We start from the raw sequence: 24,391 nt of genomic DNA on the forward strand, positions 1-24,391 counted from the left end.
CTTGAAATTGGGTCGATTCTATTCTGCCCTAGGCCACGATCTGTATGAGAGAATGCAGTGACATGAATACCCTGCGTGGCCATGAAAAAGTCATGTGGAAAGTAAAAAAAAAAAAAAAAAAAAAAAAAGATCTTACTTAAAGACCGCTCATGAAAAAAAGCAGACTAAACAAAAACCATATGGCAGACTTGAAGCCAATTCGAGAGGGAAGGAAGTATAGGTTTGGATGCTGGTAAGATTCTGAAAACGTGTCGAACAAAGGTCTAACTACAGCGATCCTGTAACACTCCTCCCCAAGCCCAACAGAGAGAGAGAGAGAGAGAGAGAGAGAGAGAGAGAGAGAGAGAGAGAGAGAGAGAATTATCCTGTTCTTCCGTTATCTGGTCTTCTTCAATTAGCCGGCCAACTGCCTCGGTCCTCTCTCCATCCAAGCTGACAGCTGTAACGTACTGAAGACTAATGATATGTCTTTGTTAGTGAACTCAATAAAGGACACTCTCGACGTATTTGAGATTAGGATTCTATTCACGGACTTCGAGATAAAGAAGCAGTTAAGAAATATACGTTATTGCCAGAACATCCATTAGCTTAAGAGATCGATTCATCCTGATCTAGTATAATATGCTCTTTTATCTGTTTTCCCTCGATTCTTGGTACTCATTTATGAAAGCAGATTGGTAATTTCTTTAGCTTTAGGACAATTTTCCCTTTAAAATTCCCTTTTTAAAATTTTCCTTTTCTTAACCTGGGGATTGATGAGATACCAACTTGTGCTAACGGGCTTCCGAGGAGCAAGAGCCCGTGCCAGCACAACGAAAGCGAAACAACGAATCAAATTAGGGGCTGCTGACATAGACACCCGTGATTATCATCCCTTTTGCAGCGACTTATCTGCGTGAGAAAAGATTTTTAGCTGCGATCGCTGTCGCAGTATCACCCCTTTTGCTACTACCTGTCTGCATGGGAAAAGTTTTAGCTACGATCAGTATATCAAAATATCATCCCTTGTGCAACTTACCTGTCTGCCTGAGAAAGCGTTCTCAGCCAAGATCTGTATCACAGCAAGAGCTCTAGAATCGTCTTCTCAAGGTGTCTTCCTCCTCCTCCTCTTCCTCTTCCTCTTCCTCTTCTTCTTCTTCTTCTTCTTCTTCTTCTTCTTCTTCTTCTTCTTCTTCTTCTTCTTCTCCTCCTCTTCTTCCTCCGTTTCCTCTTTTTCCTCCACTTCCTCTACCTCGTCCTCTTCTTCCTCCACTTCCTCTTCCTCTTCCTCTTCCTCCTCTTCTTCTTCCTCTTCCTTTTCCTCTTCCTCATCCTCTTCCTCGAAGGAGGTGTCTGCGGGAACAAAACCAGCAACAAAAATCCCACTGATGGGGCGTGTTCATTATCCTTCTTGCTTCTTGTCTGAGCAGGTGCGTCCTTTCTCTCCGTTGTTGCAAGTTTTCCCTTCTGTCTTCTCTATAATTGAATTTATCTGTTACCGGTGTCATCGATGAGTCATTTTTGGTATCTGAGGGAAAATGAATGAGAAGATTTTAGCGGCTTCGTTAATGGAGAGTGTTCGCTGTCTTGCAGTCTGGGTTAGATAATGGCATCGCCTTGTCTGCCTCCGTCTGTCTTCTCGGATTCACATTTGATTCACATTTGGGATTTCTAAGAATTGCTTGTTGCGGGTATTGTATCAGGTTTAGCTGCATGTAGGGAATGTTACTGATGACACATCTACGCACATATATGTATATATACCAGTATACAGGTATATTATATAGATACATATATATTATTTATTTTTATAAATTTATGTATATATATATATGTATATATATGTATGTATGTATATATATATATATATATATATATATATATATATATATATATATATATATATATATGTATTTATATATATATAGTATATTCTATATGTATATATATATATATATATATATATATATATATATATATATATATATATATATATATATATATATATGATTTTTGGAAAACTTTGTAACATCGTTCTAAATATTCTACTAACTAATGAGTGTCATAAAAGAATGCACTGTCCAGCGAAGCGATTCTTTGTCATGTTGACGCTACGTCATTGTATATTTTTCCCATTGCCAGTTGGCATTTCAAAATCTTTTATCATTGCAAGTATAACATGAGCAGTAACAACAACAGCATCAACAAATTGATGAAATTCTCATCGTCATTACTATAACCCTCAGAATTATCGTTTTAAGTTTTACTGAATGGGTTCATTCCCTTCCCCCGATGCGATCTAATTTCTGAGGAATTTATCAGGGGGGGCAGTAATTTACCGCTCCCCCCCAACACACACCTGCATTATACCTGCGGAAGATTATGCAGATTTATTTGCATCTGATATCGCAACTCTGTTACCAAAAGCCTCCTGAACTATTTATTGCGCTCAAATCTGGAATGAAATAAGCCATGTACTGTCTTGTTTATAATTAGTACTCGCGGTGAACCCGCTATCAAGCACACGCACACACACACACACACACACACACACACACACACACACACACACACACACACACACACACATATATACTGTATATATATATTATATATACATTATATATATATATATATATATATATATATATATATATATATATATATATGTGTGTGTGTGTGTGTGTGTATGTATCACACACACACACACACACACATATATATATATATATATATATATATATATATATATATATATATATATATATATATATATATATATATATATATATATATATATATATATATATATATATATAAGATAAGGTTGAAAGCTATCGTCAATAATAACGTGTTCGTATATATTTCGTTCCTCCTCAGTGACATATTGCGAAAATATAACAGTTTTTACAGTCGGTTAAAACTGTTTTCCAACGATATATTGTTGCTTAAAGGATTGAATAAATTAGTTATTAAACCAGATGAAGAGATATGTCGATGAATTAATAATGGACAAATGAAAATAATAAATTAATAATAAGGGAAAGACACATCTATGTAAATGAAATAATAATGGGCAAGAAATAATGAATTAATAATAAGTGAATAACATATCTATATGAATAATGGACGTGATAAATGAATTAAGGTGTGAATTAACAGTTGACATGAGTTACACACTGATTCGATCAGTTTCAAATTCTAGGAGAGTTTTACAGATGTTTCGAACCACTTGGAAAATGGTACAATAGGAAAAATCTGTCATTAAGTTGGAAAATCGTAAAATAGAAAATTTGTCATTAAGCTTGGTAAAATACGAAAAATCTGTCATTAAGCTGGAAAATGGTAAAATAGGAAAGATCTGTCATTAAGTTGGAAAATGGTAAAATAGGAAAAATCTGCCCTTAAGTTGAAAAATGGTAAAATACGAAAAAATCTGTCGTTAAGTTGGAAAATGGTAAAACAGGAAAAATCTCATTAAGTTGGAAAATGGTAAAATAGAAAAAATCTGTCATTATTTGAAAAATTGTAAAATAGGAAAATCTGTCATTAAGTTGGAAAATGGTAAAACAGGAAAACTCTGTCATTAAGTTGGAAAATGGTAAAATAGGAAAATTTGTCATTAAGTTGGAAAATAGTAAAACAGGCAAAATCTGTCATTAAGTTGGAAAATGGTGAAATAGGAAAAATCTTTCATTAAGTTGGAAAATAGTAAAATAGGAAAAATCTCATTAAGTTGGAAAATGGTAAAGTAGGAAAAATCTGTCATTAAGTTGGAAAATGGTAAAGTAGGAAAAATCTGTCATTAAGTTGGAAAATGGTAAAATAGGGAAAATCTGTCATTAAGCTGGAAAATGGTAAAGTAGGAAAAATCTGTCATTAAGTTGGAAAATGGTAACATAGGAAAAATCTGTTATTAAGTTGGAAAATCGTAGGAAAAAATCTGTCATTAAGTTGGAAAATGGTGAAATAGGAAAACTCTGTCATTAAGTTGGAAAATGGTAAAATAGGAAAAATCTTATTAAGTTGGAAAATGGTAACACAGGAAAAATCTGTCATTAAGTTGGAAAATGGTAAAATAGGAAAAAATTTGTCATTAACTTGCGAAAAAAAGTAGGAGGAGAGCAGAGAGTGAACAAACTGTACTAAAGCTTTTGCAACTCTTATTTTTTGTTCGGATTTGAAAGGGCGTTTGTGCACCCAGGTGACAAATAACAACAATCCGTGGAAGTTGTTTATCTTGATCGAGATAAAGCAAAGGTCAGTTACTCAGTACAGCTGGGTGAGAGGCATGGAAGGACACAGGTGTAGAAGTGGAGGAAGTAAGGAAAATAAGAATTAAATAGTATTTATTTATTTATTAATTTTCTTTAATTTATTTTTCACTTATTCACTTAAGTGTTTGTTTATTTACTTAATTATATATCTACTTATTTACATATTTGATTATTTATTTGCTTATTTATTTTCTTATTTTTTATTTACATATTTATTTATTTATTTATTTACTTGTTTATTTATGAACTTATCAGTTAATTAACTGATTAATTAATTTATATATATACGAGTACTTCTTTATTTAATTATTTACTTGGTTTTTCATTTGATAGATTACTGTTTCATCTTAGGGCAATTTAGACTCCTCATTACGCACAGTATACCGAAGGTCACATGACTTGGCATTTTTATTAGTGTTCTGTAAAAGAAAACTATTGAGATGACTGTCTGTCCGTCAGCACTTTTTTCTGTCCGCACTTTTTCTGTCCGCCCTCAGATCTTAAAAACTGCTGAGGCTAGAGGCCTGCAAATTGGTATATTGATCATCCACCCTTCAATCATCAAGCATATTAAATTGCAGCCCTCTAGCCTCAGTAGTTTTGATTTTATTTAAAGTTAAAGTTAGCCGTAATCGTGCCTCTGGCAACGTTATAGAATAGGCCACCATTTGGCCGTGGTTAAAGTTTCATGGGCCGCGGATCATACAGCATTATACCTAGACCACGGGAAGATAGATTTATATTCGGTGGCCTTGATTGTACGCTGTACAGAAAAATCGACTGCGTCGAAGAATCTTCGGCGCATTTTTTACTAGTTTAATCCTGTTAATGAAACCAGAACTCACTGGATAATTATCGTTTGTCATGAGAGAATATAGGTTTTGAGGAAAACAAAATAAGGGCATTCACCCTCCATTTGAGTCGAGAATTTCTCCCTTAATGGTAAGGCATGAATGGTTTCACAGACCCTTCACACTTCTTTATACAAGTCACGTCAGCTTGTACGAGGAACAGGATAGTCAAAAATGATGAATGCGGTGTGCTATCTTAAAAGACAGAAATTTCTTTCTATGTGGAGATACTTTGCTTGCCTTCTCTGTCAATATCCACTCATATTCTACATTTTTTAGATTAAAGAATAGTTGCCTCTATGTCGTATATCTTTTAGATAATTGTATATTTTATATTTTCCTCTCATTTTAAAATGATTGTATTTTTTCTCATTATTTACCTAATTAAAATTTTACTGCTTTCAAAATACTTAAAAAAAAGTGTCAAAGAAAACCATGACATTGCATATATTTCAACTTCAGCCTGAGGTAGTACAAACTTCCTTTCTTGTTTTTTAAAGACTGACTACCTGTCTGTCTGTGTGTCTGTCTGTCTTGTCTGTCTGTCTTGTCTGTCTGTCTGGCTCCTCCTCCTCCTCCTCCTCCTCCTCCTCCTCCTCCTCCTCCTCCTCTCTGTGAGTGAGTCGATTACGCCCGCCATCCTTTAAGTTGCAAGTCACATAGGGTCGTATAAACTTAGGTTATGGAAATGGGAGGCCTCTTCACCAAATAATGCGAGGATTAAGGAAATGAATTCAGCTGATGGGGAACGGAGGCTTCCTGCGTGTCCATTTGCTGGAGCTGTTAAGACTCGGACTGGAAATGGGGATAGATCCAGGAGCCTGGAACGGAACAAGGGAATCCCGGCCGATAGCAATCGAATTTGGAAGAACCCTTTTCCTTGTTTTTTTTTTTTCGTCTGAGACAAACAAACAAACAAACAAGAAAGGTGAAAAGGAAAGATGATTAGTAGATGGGAGTGAGAAAAAACTGACAGTATGGTTTCCAGAGATTAGCCTTCACCGATTTTCCAGATTTTCGAAGTTTCTTCCCCACCTAGGGGGCTAGCGCCATCAGTTCACCTCACGCGGTGCACTATATGCATTGCTTAAAGTTTTTTGCAGCGTCCCTTCGGCCCCTAACTGCAATCCCTTTCATCCCTTTTACTGTGTCTCCGTTCATATGCTCTTTCTTCCGTCTTACTTTCCACCCTCTCCAAACAACTGTTTCGTAGTGCAATAGCGTAGGTTTTCCTCCTGTTACACCTTTCAAACCTCCTTTACTCACAGTTTTCCTTTCAGCGCTGAGTGACGTCATAGGTCCCAGCGCTTGGCCTTTGGCTTAAATCTTATATCCCTTCCTTCCTTCCTTCCTTCCTTCATAGTTTCTCCTCAACTAAAGCAGGATCTCGTCTTAAAGAGCGATGGTAGTTATGAATGGCATTATAATCCTTTTAGTATTAAAACCTCGACAAAGAGACCAAAATGCGAATCTAGCCTTACGATCTGATTATTGAAAGCCACGCGTGCTACCTAGAGATGCAAATTGTTCCACAGTTTAGAACCAATGTAGGTTTTGGTTGCCCAGTTACAGAAGATATGAAACGCAATTGTTGGTCGGAATTGAACACCGAAGTGTCTAACTATATGTTTAGACAACCACAGAAGAAGTTTGTATTTCAGTGAATCATCACAAAATATTATTGATCATGTTTTGTTTTACAAAAGTTCTTGTAGAAATTCAAATTGACGGTGGAAAAAACTGATTGTAAACTTAAATAGGTTTCTATAACATAAGAGGTTCATCACATTCGTTTTGGTACTGAGGGTTTGATATGAACGAACCAATGTTTTATAGTATTCCAGTTTGAATTTTCATACTTGAAGACATCATATGCTTAAACACAATTGACAACCTATTGGGGTAATTTAAAACTTTAAGGGCGCTGATTTATACTTCCTTGAAAGAAGAATTTGAAAGAACAGTAAGATATATGATTGTTAATAAAAACAATTGCAAAAAAGTAGTAACCAAAGATTAATAAGCACAAACAATAACGATAGTAGGATAAATGGATATTTAACGACAGACTATTATTATTATTATATTATTATTATTCTCTCTCTCTCTCTCTCTCTCTCTCTCTCTCTCTCTCTCTCTCTCTCTCTCTCTCACACACACACACACACACAAGACAATTCTAAAAATTGGATTTTTTAACTTAAATTTTGATTTATTCACCCTTCACAAAACCGTTTCACGAATTCAGTACCTAAATATACAATAATTTACAATTACTGAAATGATATATTTACTTTTCCTCAAAGAGTCTGTTGCGGTGTTGTAGTTTCGACTTCGTTATTTACACGAAATCAACATGTAAGCTCCTCTCAAAACAAGCGTTTCAGCAGTTCTTAGATATTACCAAAGATAAAGTGCTACCTTGACTGCTTTTGCCCAGATTGGAAGAGAATCTTTATCCTTTACTTAGCTACTTCTCCATTTAAAAATCATTCTTCCTCTTTTATTTTTCAACTTAGATTCAATAGGTTTTATTTCCTGCGAGTTTTTTTTTTTTTTAGCATTACACGTTTATTTCTGATTTCCATTGTTGTTAATCCATAGATGGTTTTTGAACAAGAAGTCTGAAAATGTATACCCTGTAATCGGTAAGCTCTGCTGACGGCAACTGGGCTTGACATTAGCTGTGGATTTTCCAATTCTAATTCATTAGCAAGCGCCACAGAACTCTCTCTCTCTCTCTCTCTCTCTCTCTCTCTCTCTCTCTCTCTCTCTCTCTCTCTCTCTCTCTCTCTCCTTTCTGCTACATCAACATTTTGAAAGCCCTTCTATATCTTTTCTCTTTCTTTTCTTGTGAAAAATATAGGTTTTGTTCCTGATGGTGATTTTACCTTTAATGACAAGTAGTACTGACTTCTTAAAATTTTGTCTAATCTTTGTGGACGGTTACGTCTCTTTTTGATTCTCGATAATCTCTCATGGTAATGTTTTATTCTTTATTTTTATTTATTATTGCAAGTATATCCATACGTTGCTCATATTCCAAAAATATTTGATTTTCTTTAGTTTCTTTAGTTACTGTGATTTCATTTTTAACTTCTGGAATACTTACATCTTTAAAATTCCAACTTTCTTTATCAATCCAACATCTCATCTTAATCCTTATGTCTCAGAAAACCCATCTCTCTCTCTCTCTCTCTCTCTCTCTCTCTCTCTCTCTCTCTCTCTCTCTCTCTTCTTACACAGATTATGCAAAACCATCAACGATCTCGGAAAAGATTTTTATTCACACAAAGAAAAAAAAGAGATAAGTGTGAACCTATTGTTCAGAGAAGAAAGACCAGATGAAAAGAGGGGGCTCATAAAGAGCAAGTGGAAAAGAAAGAATTCAGGAGAGCCGTCACAAAGGCATTGCCTCCACAAACCAACTCGAGTGATCAGAATCTGAAATCAAATTCCTTTTCCCCATCCGCTCGGCCTGGTATTCGGATCTCATTATTCTTTATTTAATTCTTTGTCGATGGTTGTTATGCAATGTATGGCCTCAGGAAACAATAATGTTGGCTTCCATATTCTTATTCACAAATTGCTGGATGAAGAATGAACATCATTTATATATATATATATATATATATATATATATATATATATATATATATATATATATATATATATATATATATATATATATATATATATATATATATATATATATATATATATATATATATATATATATATATATATATATATATATATATATATATAAATGATGTTCATTCTTCATCCAGCAATTTGTGAATAAGAATATGGAACCCAACATTATTGTTTCCTGAGGCCATACATTGCATAACAACCATCGACAAAATGAAAATAATAGCACCTAAGTCATTTCACAAAAGCTACATCACCATAATGCATTTAGGACATATCAGGATTCTCCCGTAGGCGGGGTAGTGCCGACATTGTATCTCATGCGGTGAACTGTAGGCATTACTTAAGGTTCATTGCAGCGTCTCTTCGGCCCCTGGCTGCTGCAACCCCTTTCATTCCATATACTGTACCTCTGTTCATATTCTCTTTCTTTTATCTTACTTTCCTCCACCCTCTCCTAACAATTTATAGTGCAAATGCTAGGTTTTCCTCCTTTTACACCTTTTTTTTGTAAATTCTCTTTTCAACGCTGAATGACCTCATAGGTCCCAATGCTTGGCCTTTGGCATTAATTCTATTCCACATCAGGAACCTGAATCAAATGAAATGAACAATAAAGCAACTTAGTCGTTGAATGCAATTCTTATCTCTCGTTCATTGTAAGAGAAGACTCATTGTTCCCTTTCTGTAACCCGGTGGCTTTTTGGTTTTCAAAACTCCTTTCTCATTACTTGAAGGAATTCTCAGGAGGAACGATGCCATTTGACGAGGCAATCACCACCACTGCCTCAGACGAGTAGGCTATATCAAGCGTTCCCTTGAATTGTTCCCTTCTCACTCCTTCCTTCGCTTGCATTATATGTGAACGCTACATTCAAGACTTCTCGGTATGAAATGTAATTAGATATCAACCACACCGTCGTTTATGAAGAAGTTATATAGAGTATTGACTCTGTCAATAGACCTGCATTAACTTCTTGCAACATTTGATGCGCACACACACACACGTACAGTGTGGATAATTTGATTTCATTTAGAATTTTGAATGGAGGACGGAAAAAATCACTACGTATGTAAGTCGATCGTAGCATTATAAATTTTTCGAACGCTCGAGGTTATTTTAACGTCTGCAAATTGAAGAAACGATCGAACTAATAGCCACTTTTCATCAAATGGTGAATACCAAATGGAACGCACCCCGTAAATACCCAAAAAAGCAGCTTTTAAAAAACCGCTGTTAAAAGCGGTATTTACAGAGTGGGGGAAAAGAAATGGATGTTCTGTGAGAGAAAGAAATGAATGGATATTCACTGAGAGAGTGTGCAAACACCATCCAAGTTCAGAGCTGCCTTAGCACTAAGATAGAAGGGGGTTTTCTCTCGTAAGGGGTAGTGCCGTCAGTGCACCTCATGCGGTGCACTGTAGGCATTAATTAAGGTTCTTTGTAGCGTCCTTTCGCCCCCTAGCTGCTGCAACCCCTTTCATACCTTTTACTGTACATCCGTTCATATTCTTCCTCCTATATTACTTTCCTCAACCCTCTCCCAACAATTAATCCATAATGTGACTGCGAGTTTTTCCTAATGTCACACCTTTCTAACATTTTCACTGTCAATTTCCGTTTCAGCGCTGAATGACCTGAGAGGTCCCAGCGCTTGGCCTTTGGACTAAATTCTAGATTCTGTTCTGTTCTCAGAAGGGGTTTTTGTCCATCAGCATCAGGGAAGATAGCGACAGAAAAAAAGAGGTTATTCAGAGGTGTGGATGGGGAAAATGCCTGAAAGTAAAACCGGGTTAGTTTCTGGTAAAAGTTTTTGAAAGCTGCTATGAAAAGAATTGCTTGTCAGCTCCCCAAGAAATTCTTATCTTCTCGGAGGGAAAATTATATTCAGTCACGTGAACTTTGAAATGGTCGTGCCCCGTTTTTAGAGAATTTGGCCATTCGGATTTTACAAAGGAGGCGAAAAAGAGATGTCATCAGGTAAAATAGGTCAGAGAAAACACTTTTTTAAGACAGTCTGTTTATGGAAACATGAGCTAGCTTAATCTTTCTTTTCTTGAAACGCACCATCGTTTTACCTGATGAAGTGCCCCATAGGGGTTAGTCCGTGAGGTGCACTGTAGGCCTTTCTTACGGTTGTTTGCAGTCCCTTTCATTCCTTTCACTATACCTCCGTTCATATTCTTTCACTCGTCTAACTTTCCACCTTCTCATAACGATCGCTTCAAAGTGCAACTGCGAAGTTTTCTTACTGTTACGCCTTTCAAACCCTTCTACTCTCAATTCAGCGCTAAACGACCTCATAGGTCCCAGCGCCTGGCCATTGGCCTAGATTTGATATTGACACTCCTAATGGAATGGGGAAAAAAGGGTCCCAAATAGTGAAATTTAGGCAAAGTGAACAAAAATGGAAAGGAATTCTATTTTCATTTAGTGAAAGTTAAATTGGAAACGTGGATTCTTAGTTCCAAATACTTCCAGGTTTTGGAGTTTTGCTGCAGATTTTATCAGAATTTCTCAGTTGGTTTCGGAGTTTTGCTGCAGATTTTATCAGAATTTCTCAGTTGGTTTTGGAGTTTTGCTGCAGATTTTATCAGAATTTCTCAGTTGGTTTTGGAGTTTAGCTACAGATTATATCAGAATTTCTCAGTTGGTTTTGGAGTTTTGCTGCAGATTATATCAGAATTTCTCAGTTGGTTTTGGAGTTTTGCTGCAGATTTTATCAGAATTTCTCAGTTGGTTTTGGAGTTTTGCTGCAGATTTTATCAGAATTTCTCAGTTGGTTTTGGAGTTTAGCTGCAGATTTTATCAGAATTTCTCAGTTGGTTTTGGAGTTTTGCTGCAGATTTTATCAGAATTTCTCAATAGGGTGTTGTCACTGTAAAGCCCTCGATATGATGATCAAATTAATAAGGAGGTTCTTCGGCTGGAAATTAGATGGATAGGAAATTAATAGCAGAAGGATTAGATAATGACTTAATTCCATAAAAAAATTGTTGAAAGGCAACTCAGATGCCTAAAAATTGTGGGGGAAGCAGAGAATTCGGTTCTTCGTACGGGCATAGGCTATTCGCAGAATGCGAGTCTCAGCGAACTTTTGGCATAAAAATTGGAGGTCATTACACTTTTTTACAAGTTGTTTCCTCGTTAATTTTCTCTTGTCGGTCCATTTGTACAGTAAGTCATGCAAAATACTTTGTAAAACCGTGTCCTTTTACTGTACCTCCTATCATATTCTCTTTCTTCCATCTTACTTTCTGCCCTCTCCTAACAATTGATTCATAGTGCAACTGCAGGGTTTTCCTCCTGTTACACCTTTCAAACATTTTTCTGTCAATTTCCGTTTCAGCGCTAAATGACTTCATAGGTCCCAGTGCTTGGCCTTTGGCCTAAATTCTATATTCAGTTCAGTCAGTTCAAAACCGTGCTTCCACTCCAACCAAGTTCTTTGATCGTACCAGAGGAAGGAAGCAAGGAAGATTAGGAATTTCAGATCGTATGCAGTTTTGGTCATAAACATACTCTGCTTGTGAATCAGTACTAAAATAATGACTTAACGAAAGCACACTTATGCTAATTTTTTTCCCAAATTATATTAATATAAAGGAACACTAATCTGTATCTGTAGTATAACTTTTTCCTCGGTAAATGTTATGGATGTGTAAATGGGCGAGAGAAGGCTTTAGTTTAAAGTTAAACTGGCTTTAACAATGTTGCTCCTTACAGGCACAGTAAATGATGCTATTCAAAAGTATTAAAATGAAATATATGTTGGAGTAAATGTTATAAGTTCCCTTGTCTGAAGACAGTTAAACACAGAACACGTAGCTTTTCAATTTTAATTTTTAATGTAAACAGCAACAGTATCAAATATTGGAGAACTACAGGGACATCGGGTTAACAAGACAAGTTCTGCTGTCAGTTTTACTATTGCATTAGTTGGTGGTGATGATAATCGCCGGAAAAACAACAACAAACAAGTAAAAAATTCTCCGAAGTTTCTTCGGCGCAATCGAGTTTTCTTTACAGCTTATAATCAAGGCCACCGAAATAGAGCTATCTTTCGGTGGTCTCGGTACAATGCTGTATCAGCCGCTGCCCATGAAACTTCAACTACCGTGCGGTGGTGGCCTGTCCTAGATCATTGCCAGAAGCACGGTTATGGCTAACTTTAACCTTAAATAAATTAAATATTATTGAAGCTAGAGGGCTGCAATTTGGTATGTTTGATGATTGGAGGGTGGTTGATCAACATACCAATATGCAGCCCTCTACCCTCAGTAGTTTTTAAGATCTGAGGGCGGACAGAAAAGTGCGGACGGACAGACAAACCCGGCGCAATAGTTTTCTTTTAAGAAAACTAAAACAACAATAATGATACTGCTGCTTTTGTTGCTGGAACTGCTGCTGCTCCTTGTAAACATGATGGCAATAATAACTGTAACAAAAATGGTGTCATGTTTAACGTGATAATATCCAAAGAAAAAAAATCTCGATTAAGATTTTTGTAAGATTCGTCGCCGGACGGTTCTCTATAGAATTCAGCCCGATGATTTTGCTGAGCTATCGGAGCATGAGAAACGTTGGTTTCACGTTTGCCATTTTACCGAACAGCAAAAATGAACTTATCGGGTAATTTTGCTGAACAGCTAAACTGAACTTATCCAGGTAATTTTGCTGACCGCGAAAAATATCGGAACCATAAATTTTCTTTAGAGTGCAATAGAAAGCTTGTGTTCTTTTATATAATATTGCTTTAGATATCCATTTGCGCATTTCTCACTTTTTTCTGAAAGGCAAAAATAATAAATATATTTACACACGTATATGTATGAATGTATATATAATATATATATGTATATACAGTATATAGTCTTATATATACGTATATATAATTTTATTTTTGATATTCAGAAAAAGTGAGAAATGTATATATATATATATATATATATATATATATATATATATATATATATATATATATATATATATATATATATATATATATATATATATAAAGTCAATAAGTCATTGCTTTGAGCAAAAAATGGCTAGTTCTTTTAGAGAAATCTTGCAGAATAAAAATGTATTTTTTTAGAGCAAGGATTAGCAATATGTTACCTAAGAATCCTTACTAGAAAACTTATTTCAAAAAAGCAGAATAAAAATATTTTATGTATCACAAGGACTAGCAAGATCTTACTTTGGAATCCTTATTAAAAAATAAAAAAAAATCTTAGAAATAAAGCAAGTTCCGGGTTGGTCAACAGGTAAGACCAGGTAGGACATGCATGTTTAGGCAAAGCAGAAGCTGGGAGAGCGGGAAGAAGTCTGGTGAACAGCTTGGTGTCAATAATGCAGAGGGACGGCGATGTTTCCCTTGGCTACATCCTGGAGCAAAACACAACATGCGGATGAAATCGGAATTAGGTGAAATTAGGCGTTCCAGGAAGTACATGGCCGGAATGCTGGCTTTCTAGGTTGGGTTCAAGTCCTTCATTTTTTTTTCTTTTTTTCTTCTTTTGTTGGTTTGCATTTAAATTTTGAATATATAAAGATAACAGTGAATGCTATTTTTCTAATAAATGTCGTTTTTAGATTTTTTATATTTATTTAAATGGACTGAAATGATATTAGACTGCTTACATCTAGATTAGAAAAAGTAATGTATTCCTGAGGGACAAACTGGGAAGAATGTAGATCAAAATTTTACCTAACTTGTTATCTTTCATTCTCCAACTTTCCTTGCCATTTCTACTGTTTGAAAAATGGTATGGATTTTAATATCCTATAAATTTCTTTCTTCTGTAATTACTTATAGAATCATAGTGTTTTCTGTCTATTTTAGTTCTCTGTAAAAGAAAACTATTGTGCCGGCTTTGTCTGTCCGTCCGCCCTTTTTTCTGTCCGCATTTTTTCAGTCCGCCCTCAGATCGTAAAAACTACTGAGGCTAGAGGGCTGCAAATTGCTATGTTAATCATCCACCCTCCAATCATTAAACATACCAAATTGCAGCCCTCTATCCTCAGTGGTATTTATTTATTTAAGGTTAAAGTTACACACAATCGTGCTTCTGGCAACGATATAGGATAGGCCACCACGGGCCGTGGTTAAAGTTTCATGGGCTGCGGCTCATACATCATTACAGCGAGACCACCGAAGTATAGATCTATTTTCGGTGGCCTTGATTATTCGCTGTAGCGGCTGTATAGAAAACTCGATTGCGCCGAAGAAGGTCGGCGCATTTTATACTTGTTTTTTATTATTGCCACACCCTGACATTTACTGTACAGTTTTTAAAATGTAAGCCTCATGATTAGGAAGTTCTTCACATTTTTGTTTAATATCATTCACCATACAGTAAATGCTTGGTGGTGATTCCTTAAAGAGCCACTCCTGTGTTCAGTAATAGTTGTTTTATTATACAATTTACAAGTTATTCATTTAATCACACTGTTAATTATAGATTATGTGAATCACATCATACTGTCGTCTCATGATTTTGCTTTCCTCCTAATTTGGTTAGATTTCAGTTTCCCAATAAGAATATGTCCAGTTTGGGGCACAACTACCAGTATTACTATTACTACCATATAAATGATAAAATTGGCAATGATGCTGGTGTAAATCATGCTGGGGATGATTTCAAATTTATGAGCGACAATAATAAAATTATCAGTTCATCCTTACAGCAAACGAGTAAATTTCCAGCTGAGATAATAATAATAATAATAATAATAATAATAATAATAATAATAATAATAATAATAATAATAATAATAATAATAATAATAAAGAACTTCTCAGCCGAGCGGTCCAACCAAACTACAAGTTTCATCCGATAACAGCTGTGGTGGCTGTGTATTTGTCGTAACAATATTATTGTCTTTTCCCCCTCACTTTAATGGTGCTGCAAAGGGCTGTGTCTGCTGTTATTTGCTGTTGCGGGTGAGATTATGATGATGATGATGATAGCAGTGGTGTTGCTAACACTGTTGAAACGCTGTTGTCTAAGGTACTGATAAGCTGCAAGGCTGTAAAGAGAATAATTATAATTATTGTAACTTTTTTTATTCGTACAGATGCAAATCATTTGTAAGAAATTATAAGCTTTAAATAGTGATCATAAAATAAAAGTTGGCAGGTTTATTATGGTAGTACCCGGCACCCCTGACATTTACAGCTTTCTTTAAACGGTACTTATTTATAATTATTTTTAACAGTACGACTTACTCCAAATTGAATGGAAGTTTTACATTGTTGTAATATTCGTCGTATCTGTTGCACATAGTTTAAGACATACTGTCAGTGTGATTAATATCTTCTAAACGAGCTTCTATTACTACATAACTTTAGAAATTTTTTATCATTGTGAAATTATCAAAAAACTGTAATTCAAGTCTCTAATCGGAGACAGTCTTTAATATATGAAGATGAATTTGAATTGATCAAAGAATGGATTCTTTCGGAATTTTTAGGATTTTTACGCGGTGTTACTTGATACCACGGATCTTAGTGCTTTAAAAGAATTAAGTCTAACTATATTTCTGTTTTATTTTACAGGTAAGCCAAGGGAAAATGACGTCATTTGAAAGTTGAGACAGGAGATAAAGGTAATGAGGAAGAATTGTTTTATTTTAAATAGGGTTTTGGACTGTAAGTTAGTCCTAATTAAATTCTTAGTTTACCTGTCTTTGTATCAATCTTTTATTTGAGTAATCTCTCTCTCTCTCTCTCTCTCTCTCTCTCTCTCTCTCTCTCTCTCTCTCTCTCTCTCATAGTTATACGATATATGTTCCAGTGGCATCTATTTCGAACAAATCCTCTCTCTCTCTCTCTCTCTCTCTCTCTCTCTTACAGTATACATTATATGTACCGGTAGCATCTGTTTTGGGCAAATCATGTCAATAAATATTATTCCCTCCCTCTCATATCTGCAGCGTATATTTTACTCCCACGTTAAAGTGTTAATGAACAGTATCCTTGTATATTCGATATTAATATCTCCCTTCATATTCTTTTTCTGCAATCGAAGTTCTGGTGTGATCCGAACACCTTTGTTGTTTCACCTTTTTCAGTTTAATTTTTCATTTTTATCTTTTTATTTACCAATTATTTTTTCTACATGTCTTACGCGTCGCTGTCTTCCATACTTTTATCATTCACGTTAAATTTAATTTCAAAATTTGGCTCCAGTTAGTGGTATTCCCATAATCTTAGATTTTACGAAATCTAACTCTCTCCACTCTTTGTAACTTGTCCTTACATTCTCCTGCCAACATTCCATCGCATCCAGACATTATCTATGTCACTTCATCCTATAGAAAAAAAACCCCGATGATTTATTGTATAATCATTATCTCTCAGACCATCATATGTGTAGAACCCATTAAAATCTCATCAAATTGAACTTTTGTTGCCTTTTTCAGTTAGGAATCTTGTCCTGCTTTCCCGCTCGTCAATACTAATCAGATATTACCCCCCGTGCAACTCTCACTCTCCTCCCCCCGTCCCCGCAATCTCCCAACGGCCACGCCCCCAAATCAGCGTGTAAATCCTCGTATTCTGAAACAAAGCCATCCATTGATCATATCTCTGACACAACGCCACCGGGGGCTCTCTTCATTTTCACTGACTCTTCAGTGTCTCCCGCAGTATCTCCCTCTTTCAGTGTCTCCCTCTTTCAGTGTCTCCCACTGTATCTCCCTCTTCCAGTGTATCCCATAGTGTCTCCCTCTTTCAAAGTCTTCCTCAGTGACTCCTTCTTCCAATGTCTCCCATAGTGTCTCCCTCTTTCGATGTCTCCCTCAGTGTCTCCCTATTTCTAAGTCTTCCTTAGTGTCTCCCTCTTTCAGTGTCAGTCTCATTGTCTCCCTCTTTCAATGTTTCCCTTAGTGTCTCCCTTTTTCAATGTCTCCCTCAGTATCTCCCTCTTTCAGTATTCGCTCAGTGTCTCCCTTCTTCAGATGTCTCCCTCAGTATCTCCCTCTCTCAATGTCTCCCTTTTTCAGTGTCTCCCTCTTTCATTGTCTGCCTAGCCGCCTCATTCTTCTTCTTCTTCCTTCTCCTGTCTCTTTTTCTCTATCTTTCGGTCGTAATTTTGCGTTCTAGTTTCTGGGACTAGAGTACTAAGATTATTCTATTCTGTTACCATTTTATTCTTTGTCATGAGCTACGGCTAAACCAGTTTCACGTATCACTGTTATTACAGACTTATAATTGACATACCCACATTTGACACACATACACACACACACACACATATATATATATATATATATATATATATATATATATATATATATATATATATATATATATATATATATATATATATATATATATATATATATATATATATATATACATATATGGGACGAATTTTAACTGGTTATCTGAGAGAAAGCAAATGTTGTCAAGATGGCGGAAGAAACTTGCTTGAGTACTCACATTCATCATTAGAGTCAAAGATATCAAGAGTATGTTGGGAAGGTGTTTGAATAGGTATCTCATACTTGAAATGACTGTTGACCTCAGATTTTGGGGGACCTATTATGACGACATGCTTTGATGTCTACTCTTTATTTATAAAGAAGGAAAAACTGCGAGAGTTGTTAGAGTTCAGCTCTCTTGAGTGTAACTGTCTCTAGTGTAGTTAGGGCTGCTGGAAATATTAACAGTGTATAAGTATGCATTTGTTCTTCACTTTAATTTTACACCTGATTTTCCTCTCTCCTGATTATTATAGTCTCACATTACATATGAAACGAATTGAGGGGTAGTGTAGCTTTATGTAAGGGCGTTAAAAGGTATTATTAATGAGAATGGTGAAAATATTAAAGAATTCAACTACAATATTAGAGAAGTTAAATTGCTCGAGCAATGAAATATAAATGTGAAGGTTAGAGTGAAAATATAAAAAAAAAGCTCAAGGAAAGTTAGAATGAAGAACTATGAAATTTGTTTGAAATGGTGTCACACCATTCATGGTCATAGTTTCCTTAAATAAAACTTGATTAGAGTTAATACATTTATACTAGATATTGGTCAGATTTTCTTGAGATTCTGTTCAAACATTGTGCATTTATTTTTTGTTACTTCAAATTATAAGGTCTTGCCACCAGATTAATTGTATAAGTATTGTATGTATATATGTATATATATATATATATATATATATATATATATATATATATATATATATATACAGTATATATATATATATATATATATATATATATATATATATATATATATATATATATATATATATATATATATATATATATATATATATATATATATATATATATATATATATATATATATATATATATATATATTTATACATCAATTCAGCACGAATGAACGCGTGCTTGAGAATATCATAAAATCCACTTAAGAAGGTGAGTGAAAACAGGGAGTTTGAACAAGTACTTTCGTAGTTTATTCTACGTTTTCAAGTTCCAGTGTGGACTTGAAAATGTACAATAAACTACGAAAATACTTGTTCAAAGTCCCTGTTTTCAATCACCTTCTTACGTGGATTTTATTATACATATATATATATATATATATATATATATATATATATATATATATATCAGACACGAAAATAGAATAAGCCAGTAAAAAATGTTATTAATCGTTTATTGTTTATCGTTTTTTCGATATGTTTGGGCGTATCGATTACTAAAAAAGCTCCAGTTATTAACTTCAAAGAGATTAGTGGACGAAATTAGTCTTTATCATGAGAATATTAATATAAACTTCATCATGAAACTATTAATATCCGATGAAACGAATCCCAATTTCTTTTTAATGGCAACTAGACCGAAAAAATTTCACCCTGGATAAGCGGTCATGATACTAATTTATTGCCTGTTTTTCATATAATCAATAAAAAATTGTCTTTTCTAAATAAATTGAGCGAGTCTTGATTGAAAAAGACTCCACATCAGAGCAAAAATCAACGTTAGAATTTGTGTAGAAACAAGAGTACATGATAGATAAGGTTGACATCTGATCGATCAGATAAGAGAAAGCTGCTAGGTTGAGTTAATAACTAACTGAACCTGTAGAGATGTAATTCTTACCATTCACTTCTGTAAGTATATTCTATTTTATCTGTACCTTGAATCAGTTGACTTTCGATTTTAAAGAATGTAATTTTTTTTTTCGAGAGCGGGGGGGTTGTCTGAAAGCCATGGTCGTCTCACTTGCTTTATCATGAAAAGAATTTTCAGAGAATGACCAAGATTAGCAAGGTCCATTATATGTTTCTGGGCTGTATTAATACTCTGAAAATGTTCTTAAAAGTCAAATAATGAATTTCTTCTCATTTGAATACGTGGATTGATTTAAAATGTGTATTGATCACGTTCTAGAATATGAAAAAATGGCAAAATTAAAGCACAAAATAAAAGGTTCATTACATTGAAATTAAGATGTCCTCGCTATGTCATGACAAATACAATAATATTTATATTCTTTTAATCCCCGAATATTTTGCTTAAAATCTAGACATATTTTACATTTTTATTCGGGAGCCTCGTTGAAATGCGAGTAATTGTAGAAATTTTCCAAATTTTAATTCAGATACTGAAAATTGAAAAGGACACACGAGTGTTATTGCATTTGGAATGGTGATCTGATAAAGGCCTGTTGACCCGGGCAGTTAATTATGTACATTGTATTAATTCAGGTAATTTCCTAGCAGTGTTTAGGTCCTATCATGTTGCACTTAAAAATCATTAACGTGTTATTCTTTCGAATTTTAGAATATGATTCAGACCTAAAACATTTGCAAAGTAGCGGCCAGTTCATCAGGTAATGAGAAGAAATATAAACAGATATACTTGTCGGGGCATTATCAGTATAGCCCTCATTTCCTTTTCAAAGCTAAGGATCTGGTCCTATTTACGATATACAAAACGAATATTTAACAAATAGAGACTTTTCTTATCTATAGAGCTTATGCAGATCATGTATTTCTCTGAATGACAAAATATTGTTCAAACTTTGAATTTATGGGCTGTTACGAAAAATAATCAGTATACTGTCTATAGATCAGTGTAAAAGTTGCTATTTATGAGAGAGAGAGAGAGAGAGAGAGAGAGAGAGAGAGAGAGAGAGAGAGAGAGAGAGAGAGAGAGAGAGAGACTCAAAACCAACATTATAGAAGTCTGTCTCACAGAAGAAGAGGGCAGAGGCCTGAGGTCTAGTGTCTGAGAGCATTGATCATGCGGACACCAAGTGGCGTCAGCGAAATACATGTCTTTAAATAGTATGCCACAGAACCCATTTAGAACTACACAAAATCTTCAGTCTCTTATGCAAAAGCATTATTGAAATAGGGAAGAGAGAGAGAGAGAGAGAGAGAGAGAGAATTAGCGTGTACAATTATACAAGCATACTCTTTATTATAACTGTGTCAGAATCATATCGCTGAAATTTCCCAACAGGTTCTACGAACAGAGCATCGCAGACAGACAGTTTTAGTTAATGGGAATTATTTCCAGACATTGTTTACGCGCTAAGCTACAGGAAATTGTTAAGCAAACAACAATATGTTTTGTTATGATCATGGATAATGGACTCGTATTTTGATGAACAAATCAAGAGGTTATGCACTTAATAAGTAAGCGATATCTGAATAATGTACACTGAAGCAAAGCAGAAAATATTAATCTGTAGAGGATACAAATGTGATAAAAGTAAGGGCAGGGAAAGTAAAAAATAACAAGCTAATAGACACTTGAGCTCATTCGAAAACATATATATATATATATATATATATATATATATATATATATATATATATATATATATATATATATATATATATATATATATATATATATATATATATATATATATATATATATATATATATATATATATATGTGTGTGTGTGTGTGTGTGTGTGTGTGTGTGTGTTTGTGTGTGTATATATGTATATATATTATATGTATATATGTATACATATAATACATAATATATATATATATATATAATATATATAATATATATATATATATATATATACATATATATATATTTACGTTTTGTTGAGTCTTTATTGGTAACTTAATGAACTCATGTTCTTCCCAATAAAATATCTAATGATTACCTTAGCCATCTGAATATATAAAAAAGAAATGTCTCTCACCAATAAGAGGACTACGAGAAACAGTCCAGCGTATAAATAAGCAATAATACACAGATGTTTTCATATGAAATTCGTCCTTTCTCGGCCTCGATGGCTCCTTGGGGCAGCCCCAATGTAGCAACTGTGGGGAGCTGATGTCAGCACTCTCCGGCGCAAGGGCCCGGCAGTTTATTAAAGGGCAAAAATCTTTGAACTACTGACGCTTTCTCGAAAGTAAATAATTAAACCTTCGTACGTCTGTTCACTGGGAATTGAATAAGATCCACGGTCGAAGGCACGCGATTGATTCAGTGCTCTCTCAACTCGTCCCATTTTACGAATCGTTGTTGAAATACTTATATAGTTCTTTCATTTTCTTAAGTTACATTTTTGTCCCTGAGTGACCGAAGAACAATAATAATCTTAACATATTCTTCTCTCCTTTGCTAATAGATTCACAATTTCGTGAAAAACAATCTGTGTAATAAAAATCTACAGTTACATGTAAAATAAACAAACAAAGACTTTCGAACACTTGAACGGTGTTCCTCATCAGAGCTAACGTTAAAATTTTAACGTTATCTCTGATGAGGAACACCGTTCAAGTGTTCGGTGTTCCTCATCAGTGCTAACGTTAAAATTTTAACGTTAGCTCTGATGAGGAACTCCATTCAAGTGTTCGAAAGTCTTTGGTTTATTTTACATATTTTACATTGTAATATATATATAATTGTGGATTTTTATTACACTTCTCTCCTTCATTTACATTCTTTACACTTCCCTCCTTCATTTACATTCTTTTGCTAACAACGTTGCGGACAACTGTCCGTCTTCAGGTTCTGTAAAAGATTAAAAAACTAACACATTATACCCAGTAAACATGAGTGAATACAAAATAATACAATCAGTACACAGGTAATGTTGAAAATGGATCTAAGTTAAAATACTTTCCTGCTGAAGGCAGATTTATCTATGTTAGGTCAGGTTTTAAGTTTTCTATATAAAAGGTTCCTAACAGTCTTAGCTCATTTTGTATAAAATAATTTTTCTGATTTCGGTATTTTATGTAAAGCTGGGTTTGAAACTGAGCTAAGATTGTTAGAAACCTTTTATATAGAAAACTTAAAACCTAACTTGAATATAGATAACTCTGCCCTCAGCAGGAAGGTATTTTCATTTGTATTCATTTTTATCATTACCTGTGTATTGATTGTATTATTTTATATTCACTTATGTTTCTTGGGAATGGATGTTTTAGTTTTTTAATCTTTCACAGAACAACAATATTTTGTTGAAAGAATAAGCAACTGGTATTTTTCGAAAACCTCATTTACCAGGTGCTTATTTTTATCCGATTTTCCTTTATATATTGTTAAGAATTACTCATTTAACGAGCCATAATAGACATTCGGTTCCTTGCTCGTAGTTTAAAATGATTCTGCAGAAAAGATCGCTATGAATAAGATAAGAGAAGGTGTCATTGGAATCTTGCAACTGAAATTGTACGATGAACATAATAACGAGAATAAACAGAGAGAGAGAGAGAGAGAGAGAGAGAGAGAGAGAGAGAGAGAGAGAGAGAGAGAGAGAGAGAGAGAGAGAGAGAATTTCACCATTTCTGAAATTAAACTCTGAAACACACTAAGTGATTGTTAATTTAGCTCCTAAATTCTGTAACCCAAGGCATGCAGCCATTTACACTAAATCAACTCATTTGTAATGTAATGAAAACTTTCCCAATAAAATTAATTCATTCCCTGCACGCCCCTGAATACTGCAACTTACTAAAGCTTTTGTGGAGGTATATGACAGAGGAAAGTGATAAAGGACAGCTGTTTGTATCTTGAATATTTCACCATTTCGTGTGGCAGCTTATTGTGAAGTCTCTGCATGTGTATCAGAAATAACAAATCTCATGTCAAGCAGACAAAGTGCCGAGAGAAAATTCAAGGAAAATCAAATAATGGCTGATTTTCGGGAGAAGCCACATTGATTCTTCCCTCTGAAAAATGAGGAATACAGAATCGACAAGACGAGCCGCCAGTATTGTCAGTGACAGCAGGGATTGATGAGATAATAACGTGTGTGGAAGGATTGTCATAATTCATAACCGCCGAGTGGTACTGACAGTTAACTGCTACACGAGACGGATGCTGAAGGCCCGTGTCGTAAAGCCTATGGATTTGGTGGGAGAGAATGTATGAAAAGGGAGGTTTTGGAGAGTAGCAAAAATGGGGTGAAAATAACGCTGGATTTCGTGAGTTGCAGACCGTTATTCCCCGTGTGAGATACAGTGCGAGGAATATTAGTTTGGCCTCATTGCATTTGTATACTTTATTTTCACATATTTCTTGTTTCTTTCTTTGTCTTGCTGAGAATAGGAAGGCGGATATTTAAACTTGTTGGACAACCTTATTTACACACTTTCATCTATTTATTTATTTATTAATATATTTTTTTTCTTTCCTAATAACTGAA

General features: G+C 34.6%; 1 protein-coding gene across 25 annotated transcripts in view; it reads left to right on the forward strand.

Annotated features, from left to right (window-relative positions):
• Positions 1-24,391, forward strand: part of LOC136837694 (sodium/potassium/calcium exchanger Nckx30C-like) — a 537,491-nt gene that overhangs the window by 162,462 nt on the left and 350,638 nt on the right. For 2 of the 25 annotated variants that reach the window (XM_067102597.1, XM_067102571.1), the window contains exon 2: positions 16,327-16,376. The exons of the other annotated variants lie outside the window; for them this stretch is intronic. The gene's annotated coding sequence lies outside the window, so the exon portion shown is untranslated. The remainder of the gene's footprint in view (positions 1-16,326; positions 16,377-24,391) is intronic. 25 annotated transcript variants of the gene reach the window in all.

Source organism: Macrobrachium rosenbergii, chromosome 59 (assembly GCF_040412425.1).
Source record: "Macrobrachium rosenbergii isolate ZJJX-2024 chromosome 59, ASM4041242v1, whole genome shotgun sequence".
NCBI lineage: Eukaryota > Metazoa > Arthropoda > Malacostraca > Decapoda > Palaemonidae > Macrobrachium > Macrobrachium rosenbergii.